The sequence below is a fragment of the Panthera onca genome, chromosome X, assembly GCF_046562875.1.
Source record: "Panthera onca isolate mPanOnc1 chromosome X, mPanOnc1 haplotype 2, whole genome shotgun sequence".
Taxonomy (NCBI): Eukaryota; Metazoa; Chordata; class Mammalia; order Carnivora; family Felidae; genus Panthera; species Panthera onca.
The window spans coordinates 92,167,777-92,190,954 of NC_138357.1; the positions used below are offsets into that span (position 1 = coordinate 92,167,777).

General features: G+C 40.2%; 1 long non-coding RNA gene across 1 annotated transcript in view; it reads left to right on the forward strand.

The window, feature by feature from the left end:
* LOC145714265 (uncharacterized) overlaps positions 1 to 22,009 on the forward strand; it is a 131,202-nt gene extending 109,193 nt beyond the window's left edge. The window contains exon 3 of the long non-coding RNA XR_014136823.1: positions 21,857 to 22,009. This is a non-coding gene — a long non-coding RNA (uncharacterized LOC145714265). The remainder of the gene's footprint in view (positions 1 to 21,856) is intronic.
* The last annotated feature ends 1,169 nt before the right edge of the window (positions 22,010 to 23,178 follow it).

Consider the following 23,178-nt stretch of genomic DNA (forward strand, 5'->3'; position numbering starts at 1 on the left):
GCTTGGGATTCTCTCTCTTCTTCTCTCTCTACCCTTATCCCACTCACTATCTCTCTCTCTCAAAATTAAAAAAAAATGAATTCAAGGTTATATTCCTTGAATATACCTGAAGTACAGATATTCTGTGTTGCTGGTGGAATAAACATATAAAAGTTAAAAATATAAAACGTGGAACTCATGCAAAGCCAGGCGAGTACTCAGCTGCACATAGAGGTGGTCAAATATGCAGAGAAGGCCCTGAAGTTTCTGAGAAATAATTTTGGGTCCTCCCTCCCATATGAATTAATAATAGGTGGTTGAGAATCAATATTCATACCATAGAACATGCACTCAGGAATTGTAGCTTAAAAAAGTCTTCCTCTGAGAGGGCTTCCTAACACGGTCCCTTAATTTGAGGCATCATGTCTATCAACAAATGTAACTACCAAATTAAGGGACCGTCTTAGGAAGCCCTCTCAGAGGAATTCACCATCAAATGTTAGCTGCATTTTTTAGCCAGAAGATTGTGACTTTGGTTGAGGGCATTGCTTCCATCTAGACGGTGATGAAATCCTTGATGGAATCCTTGATGATCCTTTCCTCTCCTTGCACGAGTTCTGCTCATTCTTCCTTGCAAGGTTCGTTTTGCTTTGGCCCCAAATGGGTCCTTCATCTGTAACACGGGGTTTCTTTGTATCAGAACTTCATCACTAATTACAGTGAATTATTAGAAACCATAGGCCATCAATTCCAGAAAAATATTCTGAACACTCTTGGCGCTTTCTGTTATTTACTCACTATCTTGTGAATGGTTTAGTTGTTTATTTTCATGGTTTTTCCTCCTTTGACCTCTTCCTAAGCTTCCCTCTTGCAGCTTCGGCAATCAGCCCCAGTAGAGTAATGGGGTGGGGACACTGGTATAATTACCTGTGCTTTTATCAGCAGCACTCTTTCCAGATTGGCCCCAATCTAAGAATAGGTTTTTCAGTTGTATACAAAAGAAAGCTTTAGGCACTTCCTGTGTGACACTCTAGCCCCGGTAGCAGTTTGGCTCTAAGGGCCCTTCCTTAGCTACTTTTGATCTGTCTCTCGCCTCCAGCTCTTGCTACATCCGTAGTTGGAGATCTCTATTTGCCCTCTCCTATACATTGATGTTCCGTTCTTATGCGTCTTTGCCCATGGCTGCCCAATGCATTCACACTGCTTTCTATCATTTACAACTTTCAAATTTCCCTGGGAGCCTGACCTCCTCCGGGACTCTATATTATTCCCAACACTTCATCCCAACACACGTCTGCACAGAGATGTGTAAAAATAGTACTAATACCAAGTGGGTTAGGTTGGAGCAGGAGGTCTGCACTGGATTGGCTGTGCAGCCTTAGATAAGTCGCTTAGTCTGCCTTAGCCTCTCTTTGCTCATCAATAAAATGGATATGATGCTACTTAAACTCATTGAGCTCACACCAAACTCAAGAAGTTTACAGGAAAGGGGGACGCCTGGGTGGCTCAGTCGGTCAAGTGTCCGACTCTTGATTTCAGTTCAGGTCATGATCTCATGGTTTCTGGGTTCGAGCCCCACATCGGGCTCTGTGCTGACAGTGTGAAGCCTGCTTGAGATTCTGTCTCCCTCTCTCTCTGCCCCTCCCCTGCTCACTCTTTATCTCTCTCTTTCAAAATAAATAAATAAACATTGCAAAAAATTTTAAAAAGAGATGTTTACAGGAAAAAGGTTTGCAAAAGTTCTATCCCCTTTTTCCTGCATGACTCATACTGGTGTTGCCACATGTTGGTCCCCTATAAATGCAGGTTTCTTTTTATCAGATCTCTATCTCTAATTAGAGCAAATTCTCAGACTCTGTAATCAGAGTGGTCACCAGACCAGCAGCCTCAACATTAAATGGGAAGTTGTTAGAAACGCAAATTGTCAGGCTCCACCCTAGGGCTATTAAATCAAAAATAGTGGGGTGGACCCAGTCATCGGTGTTTTAACAAGCCTTCCAAGGGATTACGATGCATGCCAGCATTTGACGGGGTCTAATTATCTTTTGATAATTTTATTCATCTACACTTGTTCAGTTCACCGTAAATTTCTCTAGCTGCTCACTTGAGACTGGACACTTCCTGAGAGAAGGACATGCCCCAGATATCTAACCCCGCCCCCCAACAGTCACCAAAATCTTGCTGATGGATCATTTCAACACAAATTATCTTAATACGAGTCTGTATTACAGCCTGAAAAGATCAGTTAGCCTTTTTTTTTTCCTGTAAGAGCAACTGGATTCGTAATACTCACAGAAATGTAGTTAATTGACCCATTTATTTTTCACAAAATGTTGAAAAAAAGCCAGGCAAGACAGTGCCAAATGGAAAGCTCAGTCGGCAATTCCTACATGCCTTTGTCTATGTATAGTTTTCCCAGGACTTGAACGTCAGAAACTACAGTGACGGGGGAGCTGAGGAAAGGAAGGAGCAGGAGGCTTAATGAAAGAAACTCTAAATTTCTCCCAGGGCCTTAACATTACAGTAAGTACAGTGCCCTGGGGAACCACAGTGATGAGCCAGACTCCACAAAGTGACTGTGAAAACATTAACAAAGCCAATTCCTGTACCTATATTCTGATTTTAATTTACATTTGTTTTTCAAAGCCAGACGGAATAAAGTCAGCTAAAAAGCTGTTAGAGTCACTCTGTGGAAATTCTATAGAGAATAATCGACGCTTTTGGAGTCAAGATCATTTTAAATTCTAAATGGAGAGTCATATTTTCCACCTGATATCACTCTGTGCAAAGGTTTCTAATATTCAATGAAGTCGCTAAAAAGCAGACATTAATAGAATGAAAAACGGTGACAACTTGGTCTCTTTCAAATACGTTTTCATATAGCGCAATGCTCATCGATACTGGAGTTTTTGCTCCTACAGTGTGGTTACATAAGATAATATCAGGTGCCATCATTTTTCCTCATCTTTAAAATAAAAAGCCTAGTGAATATTTGAATATGGTTTTATCCATACACTTTGTACAGCTCACCCTGGAGTTATACCAAATAATAAGAAAACTGTGTTCTCAGATGATCTTTCTGTCCTAGCACACTCAATGTTCTAGGGATTTCAGGTCATTTCATCTTCTGAAAGTCTAGCATTTAGAAAAATACAGTTCCCTGAAGGATTTGCAATATTAATTTTTATTGGCATCTCTGTATTTCTGGTTTAATTTTTTTAAAAAGTAGGAGAATGGGAAACTAAGAAGCAATATCTTTTTGACTTGTGTGATTACAAAAAGGTCTTACATTGGACTCGTGAGGCAAGTAAATGCAGTCTTTTCTATTATTCTGTCAATATTGACTTTTAGGAAATTGTTCATTTCAATTTAGATTTATGTCCTGTGAAGGAGTCTGGGTAACAAAACTCCAGGACCCTGTTGACTCCACACTGTCATTTTACTTTTGATTTAATATTAATTTCCTTTTCTTAATCCCATGTTGTTCTTTCTTTTTTTCCACATGCACTTGTCCTTTAGAGTGAATGTTCTTGTTTTTCAGGTTTTCCATAATTGGGAGTTGATTATTTGTATTGAAAAACATCAGGGAGCTATGTTTTCTCTGACTATAAAAAGTTTTTTTTTATTCTGACCCTTTAGAAAGATTTTCCTGAATCTTTATCCTCCAAGTGTTGCTGACACATGACACATCTCAAAAATTGCATAATGGGGGCACCCAGGTGGCTCAGTCGGTTGAGGATCTGACCTTTGGTTTCAGCTCAGGTCATGATCTCATGGTTTGTGAGTTCGAGCCCCGCATCAGGTTCTGTTCTGACAGTGTGGATCCTTCGGATCCTCTGTCTCCTTCTGTCTCTGCCCCTTCCCTGCTCATGAGGGAAAATGGTAAGAGAATACCAAAGTGGAATGGCCAATACACTTGCAAATAACAAGAGATAAATAATTTTATAATAATACAGTCAGATTACCCTAATTTCCATACCTATGATACCTATGTCTATTGGGTCAAAATAGATTAAATGGGAGAGCTAAAATTTATACTCATGCGTACCTGTTTATTTAAACCGTATGATGGTTTCAAACTCACCTAAAAATTCTTATGGCTCTCTGACCTGTGCCCTTTCAACGCTGCCCTTCTAGAATTCAGTTCCTGTAGAGCTTTGCTACTCTAGTAATTAAGTCCAGGGCCTGGTCCTCCACCTTTTCTGCCCCACAGCTGTAGAAGGACAGACTCTTTCTATGCTACCAATGAGACCACCTGACTTAGTCATGTAGCTTTTTAATTACTGATTCATCTATTTCAGGATTGCATTGACTTTATCCAATGCAATGGCCCCCAAAAGCCATCCAATCCCAAATCCTTGAAATTACTACTTCCTCGAATATCCCAAATGCCTGAGACATTGTACCCATTGGTGCATTCTACTCCATCACTATCCCACACGAGTTTACCACTGGTGTAAATTTTAACAATTATACAACCACAACATCCCAGGGGCTTTCCATCCACCTACCACCAGTGTTGGAAGCTATATTGCCAGCCAGCCTGCAGATGATCCATCTTCAAAATATCATTTTAGATTGTGTTACCAACGATCACTTCCTGTATGGGCTGTCACAGATCAGATTTCCAGAGAAAAAGACTCTGAGACTCTGAGATTTGCATGCAAAAGTTTATCGGGGAATGTTCTTGGATCACATACCTGCAGGAGAGCAAGGGAAGCAAGACTGGGCAGAGGAAGAGGTTGAATTGTGATACAGTTGCCCTAGCAACTTCAGCTAATCCAATGGGGATACTCTGAAGCCAGGATGGCCTTTCAGAGATGTCCCACCTTTAGGCAAAGAAACCATGCCTTTGGGATTTTTGGGGTTTTTTTTATATTAAATATAATTTATTGTTAAGTTGGTTTCCATACAACACCCAGGGTCCATCGCAACAGGTGCCCTCCTCCATGCCCATCACCCACTTTCCCCTCTCCCCCACCCCCCATCAACCCTCAGTTTGTTCTCAGTATTTAAGGGTCTCTTATAGTTTGCTTTCCTCCCTCTCTGTAACTTTTTTCCCCCTTCCCTTCTCCCATGGTCTTCTGTTAAGTTTCTCAGGATCCACATATGAATGAAAACATATGGTACCTGCTTTTCTCTGCCTGACTTATTTCACTTAGCATAATACCCTCCAGTTCCATCCACGTTGCTGCAGATGGCCAGATTTCATTCTTTTGCATTGCCAAGTAGTATCCCATTATACATATAAACCACATCTTCTTTATCCATTCGTCAGTTGATAAGAAACCATGCCTTTGTATGCCAGCATCAACCAGTTATGAAATATAACCTTAGGTGATGCCGCATCTTCTGACCAGCAATAATTCCCAGAGAGGGCACGGCTGTCACCTGCTAGTAGCCAACACTCCAGGCAGATGGTGGAATAAGTGATTCATTCCTTAAAGGGCATCTGGGTGGCATGGCATAGTATCCACTCCATCCACAATATACAAAGAGACCTACCATTGAATTAGCACAAATAACGTTAAGTAAAAAAAAAAAAAAAAATCAATTCATAGAAAAGGAAATTAAAATGGGATATTAAACGATGCTCAGCCTTATGAGAAGTTGGGAGAATTCAGATTACACCAGCAAGATATTTTCTTTTTTTTTTTTAATGTTTATTTATTTATTTTGGGAGAGAGAGATAGAAAATGAGCAGGGAAGGGGCAGACAGAGAGAGGGAGACAGAATCCCAAGCAGGTTCCGTGCTGTCAGCACAGAACCCGACATGGACTCAAACCCACGAACCGTGAGATCACGACCTGAGCCAAAATCAAGAGTCAGACGCTTAACCGACTGAGCCACCAGGCGCTCCCCCCCCCCAGCAAGATATTTTCATATCAGATAATATATATTTTTAAAGACTGATGATATTCAGTGGCGATGAGAGCACAGTGAAGTAGACACTTCACATATTGCTACTGGGAATGTGTGTAAGAGCCTAACTGCACAAACTGGACAGTAGTTAACAGCACTGAAATTCAAAATAAAATGCCTATTAATGCCCCCAAATTAATACAGATTTTTAGATTCAATGCAATCCCAATGAAAACCCAAGAAGATTATTTGTGCAAGTTTAGCTGATGTTTAGAAATGCAAATGGTCAAAAGCCACCAATGCCATCTTGGAGAAGAAAAGCAATAGCAGAGCTTTCATTACCAATATCAATACTTATAATAGAGAGACAGGAATTAAGAAAGGGTAGCATTGGTATAAGGATACACTAACAGACAAACAGAACTGAATAAAACGAGAAATAGATCATCTAGATTACACACATGGTCACCCAATATATAACAAAGGTACCAGTCGCTGAAATGGAGTAAGAATGGGTGGGATTTTCAATAAACAATGCTGGCTCAATGAATTAGCTTTCCAGATGAAAAATAAATAAATAAATCTTGACCCCCCCCCCCCCCCGTTTCATCCTCTATTGAAAAATGAGCTCCAAATGGGAGATAAGGCAAAGCAATAAAGTTTCTGAAATAGCACTATCCAATAGAACTTTCCACATGTAATTGTTGAGTACTTGGAGCTGGACTAGTGTGACTGAGAAACTGGGTTCTTCGTTGTACTTCATTTCAATTGATTTCAATTAAAACAGCCGCATTTAAACTTGCGGTTCCATATTGGATGTTGCGATTCTACAAGATAACATTTGAGAATATCTGTGATCGTTATTTGATGTGTTGACTGGGCTGAATCACAGTTTCAAGGGAGATGCTCTGGCAAGAGGTGAGGAACGGGAGGGAGGCAATACCCCTTTTGTGGCACACACAGACCTGATGTGGGTGCCGCTGTGAAGGGATTTTGCAAATGTGATTCAAGTTCATAATCGGTTGACTTTAAGTCAATCAAAAGGGACATTTTCTTTGTGGGTCTGATTAATCTGTTGGAAGACCTTTAATAAAGGGCTTAGGGCTTTCCCGAGCTCAGAGTTTCCATATAGTGCCTGGGTCTGCAATGGCTCTCCTGTCCTTCCTGGATCTTCCTTCCAACCTGCTGTCTATGGACAATAAGCTTTACTCATGCGGTGCTGTTCCCGCCTGCTGGTGATCTTCCCATCCTGCCTGGCTGCCTGCCTGCCTGCGGCTCATGAACTATACAGCCCATGCCTGTGGGGTGCCAGCCTGCTCATGACCTTGCCTTCCTGATTGCCTGCCTACAGATTTGGGGAAGGCTTAGCTAGCCCCCACAAAATGCACTAACAATAAAGGAAATGATTGGCTCATTGTACTCCATTAAAATTAGGAACTTCTCTTTATCAAAAGACTGTATTAAGATGGTGAAGCAAGATCTGGACTGGAAAAAGATATTTAGGATATATACATATATATATATACACATATACATATGTATATATTCTGAACATATATATATAGTCTGAACATTATTTTAGAAGTGCCCTCTGGGGCGCCTGGGTGGCTCAGTCGGTTAAGCGTCCAACTTCGGCTCAGGTCATGATCTCGTGGTCCGTGGGTTCGAGCCCCAAGTCGGGCTCTGTGCTGGCAGCTCAGAGCCTGGAGCCTGTTTCAGATTCTGTGTCTCCCTCTCTCTCTGACCCTCTCTTGTTCACGCTCTGTCTCTCTCTGTCTCAAAAATAAATCAATGTTAAAAGTGCCCTCAAAGATAGGGACTTTAAAGGACTGATAAAGTAAGGTCATATGAGGGCCCTCATCCAATCTGATGCTCCATATAAGAAGAGGAGGTTAGGACATAGATACACACAGAGGAAAGACCATGTGAGGACACAGGGAGAGGAAGGCCATTTGCAAGGCAAGGAGAGAGGCCTCAGAAGAGACCAACACTTCTGACAACGTCGATTTTGGACTTCCAGCCTCCAAAACCGTGAGGAAATAAACTTCTGTTGTTTAAATCAAAAACCAAAACCTCCAAAATCAATAAGAAACTGAAACTCATTATCTTCTCTTATTTTTTATGAATAAAAGGCCTTAATGGAAATTTCACAAAAGGAAATATCCAAATAGCAGCCAATGAAAAGGTGCCCACCTTCAGTAGTTACCAAAAAGTCTACAATTGGAACCACCATGAGATTCACATCAACCAGAATGGCTAAAATGAAAACAGAACCCACAACAATAACAGCAAAGTTTAAAAGCCTTATAACACCATGTGTCAATCAAGGTGGGGGGCCACTGCTTCCCTCAGACGCTACTGATAAAAGTACACATGAGTGTATCTGCTTTGGAGATCCAAGCAGAAAGGGTGTGTGTGTGTGTGTGTGTTCAACTTATGAATTCTTTTTTCATCTATGATTAGTGTTTTTTTCTGTTCTGTTTTGAAACTGCCAATTCCAAGGTCATATATTCATATACTCGCAACATTCTCTTACGCATTTTCCTATGCTTTAATACTTAAATCTGTGATCCATGTCAAATTAATTTTTACCTATGTGAGGTAGAGATGGCCAAGGGTCATTGTTTTTCCATACAGATATTTAATTGCTCCAGACCCATTCATTTCTTGTTCACTGAAGAGACTCCGATTTCCTCCACTGAACTGCATTGGTGTCTCTAGTTCTTTATACCTTAAACTAGAGTTAAAAAGAAAAGGAAGGGGGGCTCCTGGGTGGCCAAGTTAGTTAAGTGTCTGACTCTTGACTTCAGCTCAGGTCACGATCTCACGGCTTGTGGGTTCGAGCCTCACATGGGGGTCTGCGTGGACAGTGCGGAGCCTGCTGGGGATTCTCTCTCTCCCCCTCTCTTTCTGCCCCTCCCCTGCTTGCTCTCTCTCTCTCTCTCTCTCTCTCTCTCAAAATAAATAAAAATAAACCTAAAAAAAAGAAAAGAAAAGGAAGTTGCATGAAAAGATACATAGGATTATTCCGTTTTTTGAGTAAAAGAATAAAATAAGTTGGGATATTTTAATATGAGCATCTAGAAAGGTACAGAAGTTATACAAGGAACTTGTATATTTGACATTGGTTACCTTGAACAGGGTTGGAGATGGAAGGGATGGAGGGGCAGATTATGAACTATGTCCTGTTATGTCCTCTGTATTATTTGACTTGTTATGTAATGTTTTTTAACTCCTGTAACTTACAAAGGCTTTGATAAAATGGTGAAGCAAGATAAAGCATCAGTAGAGCAAAACAAGGAGAGTAATCGTTCCCTTTTTTCAAATTTCTCTTCTGGCCCCGCCATCGTCTCCCTTTTATCAAAGATGTTTGTATCTTTGTCCTCATTGCTGCTCTTAAAAAGTGTGCCATCAAGTAGTGGGACCACATTATACTCATCTTTGCAATCCTGGTGAAGGCCTTTCCAGTACAATGGGAGGTTGTAAGCAGATGGGAGACAATGAGCAAAGCAGGGGTTTCGTCTCAGTTTGGCTCCTTAGGTGACATTGGTGAATTAATTCTTTTATGGTAAATAATTATTTCCTTTGCATGAATGCTAGATCATTATGTGGCTCCCTTTCATTTTAAAATCTCATTATTAATAGGAATACAAGCCTTTTAAACTAGATACATAATAAGATGAGTTCAAAAGGCTAGCTTTGAAAACTAGCTCAGCCATTAACATGGACTGCACTTCTTGTATTCTGAAAGCCATGCTGAGGATTCATCTGTTTCTCTCTTTTAACTTTTGCATCTAATTAATCTTTGTCTGAAGGGCATGTTCCTGGTATTCACAAGCATGCCTCAGTGGTGCTAATGTGCAGCAGAGTGACCTTGAGTGAGAAAACAATTTTCACCCAATCATCTTCCAGCCAATTATCTCCAAAGGTACAGAGAAGGAGTATTTATTACGCTCTCCTCTCTCACAAGGGAAAAACATCGAAAAATTAATTGTGTTTCCCTTGGAGAGATTATAAACCTTCACATAATATATTATGAAAGGGCAAAGTATTGTTGACGCGATTTTAATATACCTTGGAATTTTCAGGCAGCCCTGAGGGGATCTCCAAATACTGTTTAGTTGTCTATAATGTATGCTTGGTAAACAGGAAACTCCTAGAACAAGGACCTAAGTGCTGAAATGAGAGCCTTTTTTTAAAATACATATGGAATTTTTACATGTGAGCGGAGAAGTCGTACTAATGCGCACTTAACCAAGTGGCATCTGGGCCCCAAAGAAGGAACACAAGGTTGGCAAGAGACTTCTCCAAAAAATTAAAAAGGTTTCAGATCAATAAACGCCAACACCTATAATGCTATGCTTTTGTCTTAGAAGTGATGCCAACACCAGGAACACAAGAAAGTAGGAAAAACTTGAAAAATCACAGCCTGGTGAAAATTGTTTGGGATTAAGAGAAAATTTTAAAACCTATTTACAGGACCACAGTCAAGTCTCCAAAAGCAGAGTTAGATCATGAAAGGTCCTGAATGTCTTGCTTTGCTGCTAGTGTTGTGTCCATATGATCGTGTCATGTGGTTTTTTTTTTTTTTTCAATGTTTGTTTATTTATTTTTGAGAGAAAGAGAACCCGAGCGGAGCCGGGGGGGGGGGGGGGCGGTGGGCAGAGAGAGAGAAGTAGACAGAGAATCTGAAGCAGGCTCCTCTCTGTCAGCGCAGAGCCCGGACTTGAGGCTCGAACCCACGAACCATGAGATCATGAGCTTAAGTCAGACGCTCAACTGACTGAGCCACCCAGGCATCCCAGTGAGATACGTGCTGTAAAAGATGGTTCAAAGGAAAAATATCACATAAATATCTCTACACATGCCCCAAAAGAATGTGATAAAATTCCACATCTTCTACTGCTAAAACTCTCAGGGAAAAAAAAAAATCATAGGAATACTTATATTGCATTTACACTTTTTATGGAGCATATTCTTTAATAAATCCAAAGCACAGAGTACAGGGAGGAAGTAGTTGAGGTTGGAAATTCAAGCAGGGGTTATATCATGGAAGTTCTTGAATTTCTTGCTAAGGAATTACACATCATCTTTTGCAGGTAAGATGAGTCCAGACAGGGTTGCAACATGATCAGATGGATGTTTAAGAAAAATAAATCCATCCAGGGAGAAATGCTATGAGTATCTCTATACTTAACTAGGGGGCGCCTGGGTGGCTCAGTCGGTTAAGCATCCGACGTCTGCTCAGGTCATGATCTCAGGATCTGTGAGTTCGAGCCCTGCGTGGGGCTCTGTGCTGACAGCTTGGAGCCTGGAGCCTGCTTCGGATTCTGTGTCTCCCTCTCTCCGACCCTCCCCCATTCATGCTCTGTCTTTTTCTGTCTCAAAAATAAAAAAAAAAATTAAAAAAAAAATTTTAACTTAATCAGAATAGAGTGATAATACATAGCACTTATATAATATATGAAATATCATTGTTTTATTATGTTATGTATTGTTTATCATATTGTATTATATTATGCTACATTATATTGAAATTATATAATTAAGCATGTATATAGCAATTAGTATGAACCAAACACTATTCTAAGCATTTTTTCATACTTTTAACAGTTTTTAATGAATTTCATGCTGACAAAGCCCTATGAGGTAGTGTTATTATTGCCATAATATTCAGATGAAGAAATTAGTACTAAAAATTTAAGTGGCTTGGACAAAGTCACAGCACGTAAGTAGCAGAGCCAGAATTTGAACGAGGATAATTCCTTACACGATGCATATCTCAAACCAAAGGGTACCATCATGCTTAATCGTGAGAAACTCAATAAATTCCCAATAAAGCAAAGACAAGGCAAAGATGCCCATTATCATCAGAAATATCTGTTCCGTTCTGCAAGTACGAGTCAATACAAGTAGATAAGAAAAAGGAATCCGAGGAATCAATATTGGAAAAGAGAAGGTAGAATGTTTTTTTTGGCCACGATTTTGTGAGTGTAAGTTTTGAAACCTTAAGCAAGAAGGAAAATTAGCAAAGGAGACTATTCGCAAAACCAGTGTAATTAGTACACGCACACAAAATGTGGGCTGTCTTTGCACAAATACAAGTCGCTTAGAATTAAATAAAAATAAAACATAAAATACAATAAATCACTTAGAAAACACTGTTTAGAAAATGTCACTGACATTGGAAAATGTCAGTGCCCTTTAGGCAAAGACCATCATGAACATACCTAGAGGTGGACAAGTTAAGTTTGTGGCTCATTGTTGTGAAGGAGAATATGCAGGATGCAGGCCACAAGGGATGATCTCAGCAAGACGGTGGTAGCAGGGACTTATTACACGATTCAGGCTTGCGTCTGGGGCTTCGGGATAGAGTCCAAATGAGACTTTGCTCAGGATCCCATGCTGTCCGGAAACGAGGGTAATTCTGTGATTGAGTATCTTAATCCATCTCTAGAAAGAGAGGAGATTCAAGTGAGGCCAAAGCTCTAATTGATAAGGAAACAGCAGTCACTCATGCTGGCTGGGAGAGGGGTCACTTCTGTGCTTTGGAAGAGTTCGTGTTTCCGTCTGCGTTCAGACATGATTGCAGAGTGGTCTGGCCTTTGTCTTGATCGGGGTTGCAGAATGGTCTTGTCTGGCGTTGGTGTTCTATGAAATTGTTGTTGTTTACACTCACCAGGAAAGGGCCAAGCCAGTTCCCGGATGTCAAGCACTGCTTTCCTCTTTCTCAAAAGGAATAAAAGATCTCGAACTGTACAAGTTAAGACGCTTGGGGGAAAATTTAACAAAGAGGGGGATGTATGGTTTTTGCACTTATTTCTGTGTGGGTTATGTTTCACAATATTTACTTTAATAATATGTTTCTTTGATGTAATTTGAATGTATCAAAATTAAATTAATTTATTTAAAAATCTACTTCCTCAAAAGAACTATGATTCATAAATAGCAAATATATAAGGAGAACACAGTCTGTATTAGTCAGGGATCTCCAGGGAAACAGAACAAATACAATATATATAGAGATATATACAAGAAGAAATTTATTATAGAAATTGGCTCATGTGGTTATAGAGGCTGAAAAGCCCCACAGTCTGCTGTCTATGAATCAGGAGACCCATGGAAAGCCAGTGGTATAATTCAGTCTGAGTCTGAAAGCCTGTGAATCAGGAACTCTGATGTCTTAGGGCAGGAAAAGATAAACATCCCAGCTCAAGAAGAGAGAAAAAGAATTTGCCCTTCCTTCACTTTTTTATTCTATGTGAGCCCTCAATGGATTGGATCATGCCCACCCACACTGCTTTGGGTGGATGTATTTACTCAATCTACTGAATCAATGCTAATCTCTTCCAGAAACACCCTCATAAGCACAATCAGAAGTAACGTTTTTAACAGCTATCTGGGCATCCATTAGCCCAGTTGACACAAAATTAACCATCACACAACCTTTCTTTATAAAGGCATTTATGATTACATTTAGCACCCAAGGAATGATCCAGCATCCTTATAGAGAGAGGGAGAAAGAGATTGGACTGTAGAAGAGGCAAGGATGACAAATGAAGCAAGATGTTGCATGGCTGACTTTGAAGATGGAGAAAGGGACCATGAACCAAGGAATGCAGGCAGCGTTCAGAAGCTAAAAAAAAAAAAAAAGAGAGAGAGAGAGAAAAAAAAACATAGGGTGCCTGGGTGGTTCAGTCAGCTAAGTGTCCGACTCTAGATTTTGGCTCAAGTCATGATCTCACTGTTGGGGGTTTGAGCCCCTGCACCAGGCTCTGTGCTGATGGTGTGGAACCTGCTTGGGACTCTCTCTCTCTCTCTCTCTCTCTACCCCCCCACCTGTCCCACATCTCTCTCTCTCTCAAAATAAATAAACCAGAAAGAAAGAGAGAGAGAATGCAAAGGAATGGATCCTACCCTAGAGTCCATACCTTGATTTCAGCCCATTGAAACTGATTTTGGATTTCTAGCCTCCAGAAGTGGAAGAGAATGAATGTGTGTTGTTTTAAGCCACCAGATTGGTGGGCATTTGTTACTGCACCAAAAGGAAATAAATACAGAGCCTAAGGAGAGTTTCTTAAAGGAACCTATAGCCAATAGAGCCACCATGCTGCTGAGATGGCAAGTCTCAATTCTGTTGCATTTAAAAACATGGATATTACCATTGTCCTTGGTGAGAGCCTTTTCCATCGAATGATAGGAACAAAAGCAGATGGAAGTGCCTCGAGAAAGGAATGGGAGATGAGGAAAGCTCTCCTATGTTCTGGAATCACCACTGGAAAGAAATGAACATCTGAGGTAGCAGGGAGAATTATTTTCCATTCTTGCTATTCTGCAGTGTTAGACCGAATAATGTGTGTCTTTGGGTTAAAAAATAATTAAAAATAGCTAGCTTTAAACAGCATAAATGAAAAAAAGAAATGTCATTAAAACAGCTAAATGAAGAATAGATAGGATAGGAAAAATTTGAAGGCAAGGAGGTCAACTAGGTGGCTATAACAATAGTTCAAGTGAACAGTTATGAGCTTAGTTGAGGTAGTAGCTTTGACGGTAGAAAAGAAGGATAAATATGAGAGACATTAAGGAAAAGGAATTGCTGGGGCACCTGGAATTGCTCAGTCGGTTAAGTGTCTGGCCCTTGATTTCAGCTCAGGTCATGATCTTGTGGTTCATGGCATCGAACCCCGTGTCAGACTCAGTGAGTCCTGGATTCTCCCTCTCCCTCTCCCTCTCTCTGCCCCTGCCCTGCTCTCTCGCTCTCTCTCAAAATAAATAAATAAACTTTAAAAAAAAAAAAAAGATGAGGTATTGCTGTGGGTGGGAATGCAAACTGGTGTAGCCATTCTGAAAAACAGTGTGGAGGCTCCTGAAAGAGTTCCAAGTAGAACTATCCTGTGATCCAGATCAGTATTTTTGTATCCTTTGGGTAAATACATGCTTTTTACCCAAAGGATACAAAAATACTTATTTGAAGGGATACATGCATCCTGATATTTATAACAGCATTATGTACAATAGCCAAATTATGGAAAGAGCCCAAAGGTCCATTGACTGATGAATGCATAAAGAAGATGTGGTATATATATATATATTATGGAATACTACTCAATGATCAAAAAGAATGAAATCTTGCCATTTGCAACAACCTGGGTGGAACTAGAGTTTATTATGCTTAACAAAATAAGTCAGTCAGAGAAAGATAAATACTATATGATTTCACTCATGTGGAATTTAAGAAACAAAATAGGTGAACATACGGGAAAGCGGGGGTGGGGGGAAGAGAAGAGAAGGAAACAAACCACAAGAGACTCTTGACGAGAGAGAACAAACTGAGGGGTTGATGGAGGCAGGTAGGTAGGGGGATGGGTTAAATGAGTGATGGGCATTAAGGAGGGCGCTTGTTATGATGAGCACTGGGTATTTTACGCTTGTGTTGAATCACTAAATTGTACACCTGAAACTAATATTACATTGTATGTTAACTAAGTGGAATTTAAATAAAAACTTGAAAAAGAGGGAAAAAAAGATAAAATAAAAAAAGATGAGGAGTTGGTGGTACTTGATCACCCATAAAGTGAGTAGGGGCAAAAAGAAGTGAGGTAGCCTATTTTCTTGCTTGAGTGACTGAGTAGGAAAGGGTAACATTTATCTCCATAGAAAACACGAGGCCCAGACAGTCTGCATTATTCATTCTCATTTCCTGTGGGTTGATCTCCTTTTCTCCATTAAGTTATAAACTCATAATGTTTAGTGTTTAATTTACATATTCTCTGCCGTTTGCCCCAAGTTCCTGAGCCAGGATCTGCAGACAAGCCCCCTGTTTGGGGGCCAAGTATGCTCCCAGCAGAAATTTCTGGGTGCTCCATCCTGTGCTAGATATTGTGCAGGGCATAGGGTTAATAGAATGTTCATATCTGTGGAACCAAGGTCCAATGAGTGCTGCTATGAGGCATCTTGGTACGTCAGAAGCATGAGTTAGTAGAAAAGGAGACAAACCAAGGACAAGTAAGTCTGGGAAGATTACCGAGGCTTGCCCTGGGAAGGATGGCTAGACAGAGAAATCCAGTGTCCTAAGGGCATATATAGCATGTCAGGCATTCTGACCCTGGGGGCCCAGGGTAAGGTCTTTGGGAAAGTCCAGTGTGGATGTCAGGTGGCAGGGGTTAGTTGGACAAAAGTTGATGACATCATGTTTCTGAACACTGTCCATTCAAAGGTAGACCTCAGGTGGTGGTGGAGGATATTGGGAGTGAGATCTGGTAACTTAAGGGAGGAGCTTGACAAGAATTTAGCAGGATCTCAACCCAGTTAAGTGGTAGGTGGATTCATGGCGAGACTTGGGGGCTAACTTGGCTGGGCTGCTGCATAGGGATTAGAGGAGAATACGCATTCCTAGCATACCTGACTCTTAGTGTGTTGCATTAAAACTGAATTCTAAGTTCCTCTTGATGTGAGCTGGAGCTTCAGCTATTTATGGCACCCAGCATTGACCCGGGGATTGAGACCAAGCTTTGTCTCAAGGGAAAACCTACCAACAACTATGAGGAAGCTGGACAGGTAAAGGAAACACCAGGAGAGAGGAGCTGGGGGCAAAAAAATGACTCCCGGTCATTGTAAGGGTTCTCATTCAGACTGAGGAAAGAACTCTGACATCCCTGTGAAAAATATACCCAGTGATACATGACTGCATCGGTAGTCACCAATTTCTCGCACAATGCATTCTTGCGTTTCGAAGAGGAGAGCAGAGATTCCTGGAACAGGACTTCTTTTCTCCTCGAGGAACAATGTAATAATTGAGATTGTTTTTCTAACTAAGAATATGATATAAAATAAATTGTACGCATGGACCACAGTTTGTTACAGAAGCAAAGATACAACAACTGCAAGCCTCCATAACAATTGAAAAGAGTACAATTATGTGTCAAGTCCCATATAATGGGCAGAAATATATTGTGCACATTGATTACACAGAAGGGACTCCAATGTACCGTAAGGAGCATGTACAGCACATAAAAACACAGCTCTCATGAATCATAAATTTGACCTAAACTGTTACGCTAAGTATAACAAACACTAATTAAACATTTACTTATCAACAAGTTATGCGCCTTCTTAAAAAATTAAAGGGGTTTGTAAGGGATGGTTTTGCCGACTCATCTCTGTGAAGAGATACCCAGGAAAGCTGAAAAAGATGCCTTTGTCTTTCTTTTAGTAAACTCTGCACTATTAAAGTAACAGCATATTAAAGGTTATTTCACTGTCCTTATGGATGTCTCACTAAGAGTAAGGTGATATGATTTAATTCAACATACATTCATCGCTTATCTATTAAAGGTTGGCCCCTGTGTTATACCGAGGCTCACAGTCCCTTAGAATCAGCCTCTTCTTTTGGTTACCGCTCTCCTCAGAGCATAGATTTTGGAGTATTCTCATTTATATCTCTCTCTACTCCACTAGCCTGCGAGTTACTTGAGAACAACGTCTTCCTTTATTTATCTGCGTATCCTCAGGTCCCAGCAATATGCCCAGCACAGAGTAAAAGTCCATGATTTTTGAGTTGAACCGTGGGCGATGTATTAGCTGTGATGATTTTCTTTCCTTTTGAAATTTAGGAGGGATCCAACATGATTAATTCTACCCACCCTGGACTCCTTTTAGTCTATTCAGCGCTAAAAAGCTGAATGTTGTCTTTAACCAGACATCAGACCAAAGTAGTCATGATGGGAGAGAGGAAAAAAACAAAAAACAAACCAGGAACAGTTGTTAAAGGCCTCTTTCTTAGCGTTCACTGCTACAGGGAAGAGAAAGCTATTGACAGCTATTAGAAGGACTTCACACTTCATTGGAAAACCATAAAAAACAATTACCAGGTCTTTGGCACAGAGTTTTCAAGAGGAGCTTCAAAACATCTCTCACAGAATTGCTAAGACAAGCATAAAACTGGAAACCCATTGTCTGCTTTCTTTTCACCTTTATACTTGGATTTTGGCAGTAGGACTCCAAAAGGCTAGGTAAAGTGGGAGGCAATTGAGGCATGGGTGTTGATGAAGGCGCCGATTTGCCTGGGACTTATCAAAGAACAGAAATTTCGTTCAAATTAGTGCCCCCAAAATGACGGGCAGTCAATAAATAGAGCTGCTGTGTTACATAAGGCTTGACAGAGGGGAAAATACAGAGCCTGAACGTGGGGGAGAATTAGCAGAGGTAAAGGCCTCAGTATAGACATGGGTTTATAGAAGATCCCCGTGATCCCTGGGCGGTGTTAAACCAACCTGCATGCAACAGGTTGCATGTTGTTCGCTAGTAGGTTAGATCCACAGGATGTGGCAAAATCAATGGAAATTTGGATCAGGTTCCTGAGATGACTCAATATTTTTCCTTGATTAACAATTATATTCCAAGTGTGGACTTCTAGTTAACGTAAAAGCATACATGTTTCGGCAACCGATTTCTGAAATGAAAATTCCATTTCAAATATCTTCTATTTCTCCTGCATATATCAACTGGAATTTAGTTTTTAATCCTGGCCCGTGAGGGCCCATGTGAGTTATACACATGCTGAAATATGTGTGCTAGGCTTCCCCATCTGTGGGTTAATGAGAAGGTTAATTTCCAGTTAATTAGATGGGGTGTGGGAGATGAGCAAGCATTTTCAGGAGCAGACTCAGCAAAATCCCAGGAATCTGGGAAGGGAAAAAAAAAAAAAAAAGCAGTGAAATGTGAATAGGGAGTTTCCCTGATCTTCCTTCCAATTTGTATAAGTTCAGGCATTGCATTTCTGGGGCCCCAGGCAGCTTTAAAATGAAGATGGGAGTTCTTTCGCAGGCCTCAGAAATAAAATGTGCCATCTATACCTGGGGACAAGGCAATTAATCTCATTCTAGAACAATCTGAAGTGTTCATCCGATGAAATTCCCAGCCACTCCCAGCCTTTCGTGGCCTCTGAAACTCAGGGTAGTTGGACAGTTGAAGACTCATTTGGAACAGAAAGAAGCTGGCCTTTCTTCACCAGGGCTAAAAACAGTTGTACACACAATACTCGTCATGTTTTGGTCTCTGGAAAGATACAAGTTAGCTATAAGAAAAGCCGGTGGGAGAAAACAGGGAAATGAAGTTCCCCATGAAGTAAACTTACGATCAGACAGCCCTATATTAGAAAGCAGTCTCTTACGTCTCAAAGGCTCCAGATACTTGTTTTGTGACTCTGAATCTTTTCAACAAGCCTGCTTCTTTATTTATGCGCATTTCATTTTGAGAACAGGTCCAGTATTTAGAATGAGAATCTACCAATGACATGCAGGCCATTGACCTTGACACCAAGTAACTCACCAAAAAAGCAATTCAGTAGAGAGTACGATATATAATATCATTCCTCCGTGGGAGCCAACAATGAGCATCCTGAGTATCAATAGCAGTTGGTGTTTTCTTCTATTCTGTGAAGTACAGCTCAGAAGATGGGCTGGCCTCCATTTTGCCTTTATTTGCTGGGTATCTGCTAACGCCTGACTAATACAGATTGTGAATGTCAATTGGATGCTAAGTAAATTGGCGTTTGTGACTTTGCAATAGATTTTAACACACATGCAAAATAAAATCCGAAGTCATCGTCATCTCTAGCCTCTGTCCAAAGGATAGGAAGAGCCAGAAAATTTTAAGAGCTTACTCTCTACTCTCCCATTTTCAGGTTTATTTTCTTTTGGCTCCTTCTTGTCTTAAACACACGAAAGTTACTTTGTTTCTCTCTTAACATCCGATAATTGCTTAGAATTACTATCATGCTTTCCAACTCCTTTGCTCACCATTGTGTTTTATATTCTACACATTCTTTCTGGATTATTACTGAAGCCCTTCCTTTTATTCTTTCACCAAGCTTCAATGAATAGTAATCTCTCCTGGTTCTCATATAACTCTAATGCCTTTATCTGACATAGAATTATAGGGTAACAAATATTTTCCCTCAACACTTTGGAAATACTATTCTTTCTGTCATAACTGGCCAAAAACCCACACTCTATCTTTCTAAGTAAGCTCTTTCATCCTTGACTGCTTAAAAAAACTCCAAAAAACAAACAAAAAACACTTGTCTTTGTTTTTCTACACATGTATTACAGTGTATCTAGTAACTCAGAATCCAAGTTTCACTTGTATGTTCCTCCTTGACTCAACTAACAACTTTTTTCTTAATTTCCAATAGATAGTATTTTCTGATTGTATGTTTAATTTCTGGTATTATTGAACTGGAACAAGAGAATATTTATTGTCCTTTTTTCTCCCTTTGGAATTAACTGAAATTTTGTTTTGATTTGTTTTGTTTTTCCTCATAGACCAACCAATACATGGTCCCTTTTCTTCATGATTGTTTAATGGGGACTAAAAAAAGTTTCCTCTGTATTTCCAAGGTAGAGTTTGATATGTAAATATTAGGTCCATCTTATGAAAGACATTTAGTTTCATGTCATCAGAAAACAGGTGGGGCATACTTAAATTGGATAACTTGAAGAGAGATGAATTTTATTTTATTTTATTTTATTTTATTTTATTTTATTTTATTTTATTTTATTTTAATTATTTTAATCCAAGCTAGTTAACATATAGTGTAATAATGGTTTCAGGAGTAGAATTCAGCGGTTCATCACTTACATATAACACCCAGTGCTCATCCCAACAAGTGCCCCCCACCCCGCATGCCTGTCGCCCACCTAGCCCATCCCCCCGACCTAACACCCCTCCAGCGACCCTCAGTTTGTTCTCTGTTTTAAGGGTCTCTTATGGTTTGCCTCCCTCTCTGTTTTTATCTTATTTTTCCTTCCCTCCCCCTATGTTCATCTGTTTTGTTTCTTAAATTCCACATATGAGTGAAATTACATGGTATTTGTCTTTCTCTGAATGACTTATTTCACTAAGCATAATACACTCTGGTTGCAGCCACGTTGTTTGGCTATTGTTAGTGCTGCTATAAACATTGGGATGCGTGAGCCCCTTTGAGTCAACATTTTTGTATCCTTTGGATAAATACCTAGTAGTGCAATTGCTGGGTCGTAAGGTAGTTCCATTTTTAATTTTTGAGGAACCTCCATACTGTTCTCCAGGGTGGCTGCACCAGTTTGCATTCCTACCAGCAATACAAAAGTGTTCACCTTCCTTCACATCCTCCCTAACATCTGTTGTTCCCTGAGTTGTTAATTTTTAGCCATTCTGACATTCTGACAGATGTGAGGTAGTATCTCGTTGGTTTTTTTTAAGTTTATTTATTTATTTTTGAGAGAGAGAGACAGAGCATGTGAGCTGGGGAGGGTCAGAGAGAGGGGGAGAGAAGAATTCTAAGCAGGCTCCGCACCATCAGCAAGGAGCCCAATGCAGGGCTTGAACTCACAAACCGTGAGATCATGACCTGAGCCAAAACCAAGAGCAGGATGCCTAACCCACTGAGCCACCCAGGTGCTCTTCATTGTGGTTTTGATTGGTATTTCCCTGATGATGAGTGATGTTGAGCAGAAGAGAAATGATTAATAAAAGGATAATTTACAATGGTAGAGACAGAGTAGAGGGGAAAGCACAAGGGATAGAACAGTAACTCCGATTTTTAAAAAAATTTTTTTAATGTTTATTTATTTCTGAGACAGAGCATGAGTGGGGGAGGGGCAGAGAGAGAGGGGGACACAGAATCCGAAGCAGGCTCCAGGCTCTGAGCTGTCAGCACAGAGCCCAATGCGGGGCTCGAACTCACAGACTGTGAGATCATGACCTGAGCCGAAGCGGGACGCTCAACCGACTGAGCCACCCAGGCGCCCCAGTAACTCAGCTATTTTAGGGAGTGCCATTACCACACACAGGCCTGAAGGTGAAGGAGAAGGAGAGTCAGCGTACCTTGAGATGGAGAGCATATGTGAAAAGGGCCACCTGATAGGAGCTTTGGTAGAAGGATCTTGCTAACCTGCAGCAACTCAGCGGGGAGGGAGACATTGTAATTAAGTCTCTGCTCTCATTCTCCTTCCATCCTCTGTTCTATCACTAGTACCCTGCCACTGACCGAACCTAACCAGGAGCCGGAGACAAGGGGACCCAGTGATGCATTTGGCATAGTCCACAGAAGAGTTTGGTTTCCCAGGGCACCAGAGCAAGATAGAAGAGGAAAGAATGTGCATCTGGAGAGGCAAATTGAAGATCCAGTGATCTCATTTTTTTTTTTAACAACTTGATTTATCTTGGACAATGAGAATATATTTTGTTTCCTGCTATTAGTGAGTTTCTACTTAGTGTATTATATTTGAAATTAAGATCATGAGCTCTCTTCCTTTCGGTTTGGGTATGCCTAATATACATTTACCAATTCTTTAACTTTTGGAATCACTTTTTTTTATGTGTTTAAACTCATTTTATGAACCAACCTAGAACTCTTTTCATAAAGGAATTTAGCCCATTTAAATTTATTGACATGAAAAATATATTCAGTTTCATTTTTGTCTTAATAGTTCATTTTATGTTTCTATATTTATAATTTTTCAAGTCTTTCACTATGTAGACTCTTCATATTTTTAAGAAGATTTATATTCTTATGTCAGTAATTTCTTTATAACTGTAATCTATTTCAATTTTACATATATTACAAGGTGGTAAACACAGCAGAAATGAAACTCCGTATTGTGTTTCTTTCATTTAACATGTCAAAATATATGCCATGTTTAACCATAGTCTTAATAACTACATAAAGAATGCTTACATAATATTCCTTTGAGTTGATATGATGTAATAATGAACTTACTGGAATTTGGGGTCGAGCCTATTTTCTATTATGAATTGAGATCTGGGGGCAAATCTTTTGGGTTTATTTCACAGATGGGAAAAGTGAGTTCCAGAGAAGTCAACAGTCTCTGCCTCACGGGGGTATTAAGGATCTATGAACAGATGCATGGAAAGGCCCCAGCTTTGGGCTGATAATTTGCAGTGACCCGGCTGTCGCTTATTTTAGTACGTACCCCAAGGAAAAGGATATGTTCCATGTTTGTCCTCTTCCTTGGTCTAGGGGTACAGATTGCTGGTCTCATTAGCATGGGACCTAGTGTATAGAAGGTTCTCCACAAAAATGCATTCATAGCATGGTGGTGGTGAGAACAGCTGGATGGCCGAATTTTTAACCAGTTCTCTGTCTTTCTTCATGTGGATTCAAGTTACTGTCTACTATCCTTCCATGTAAGCCTGAGGGACTCCCATTAGTATTTTTGCTTTTTGACAGCTTTAATAAAATATGAGTCACATACCACACAATTCACTGAAATGTACAATTCAGCGGTTTTTAGTATATTCATTTAGTGCAGTCACCACCCCATTCAATTTGAG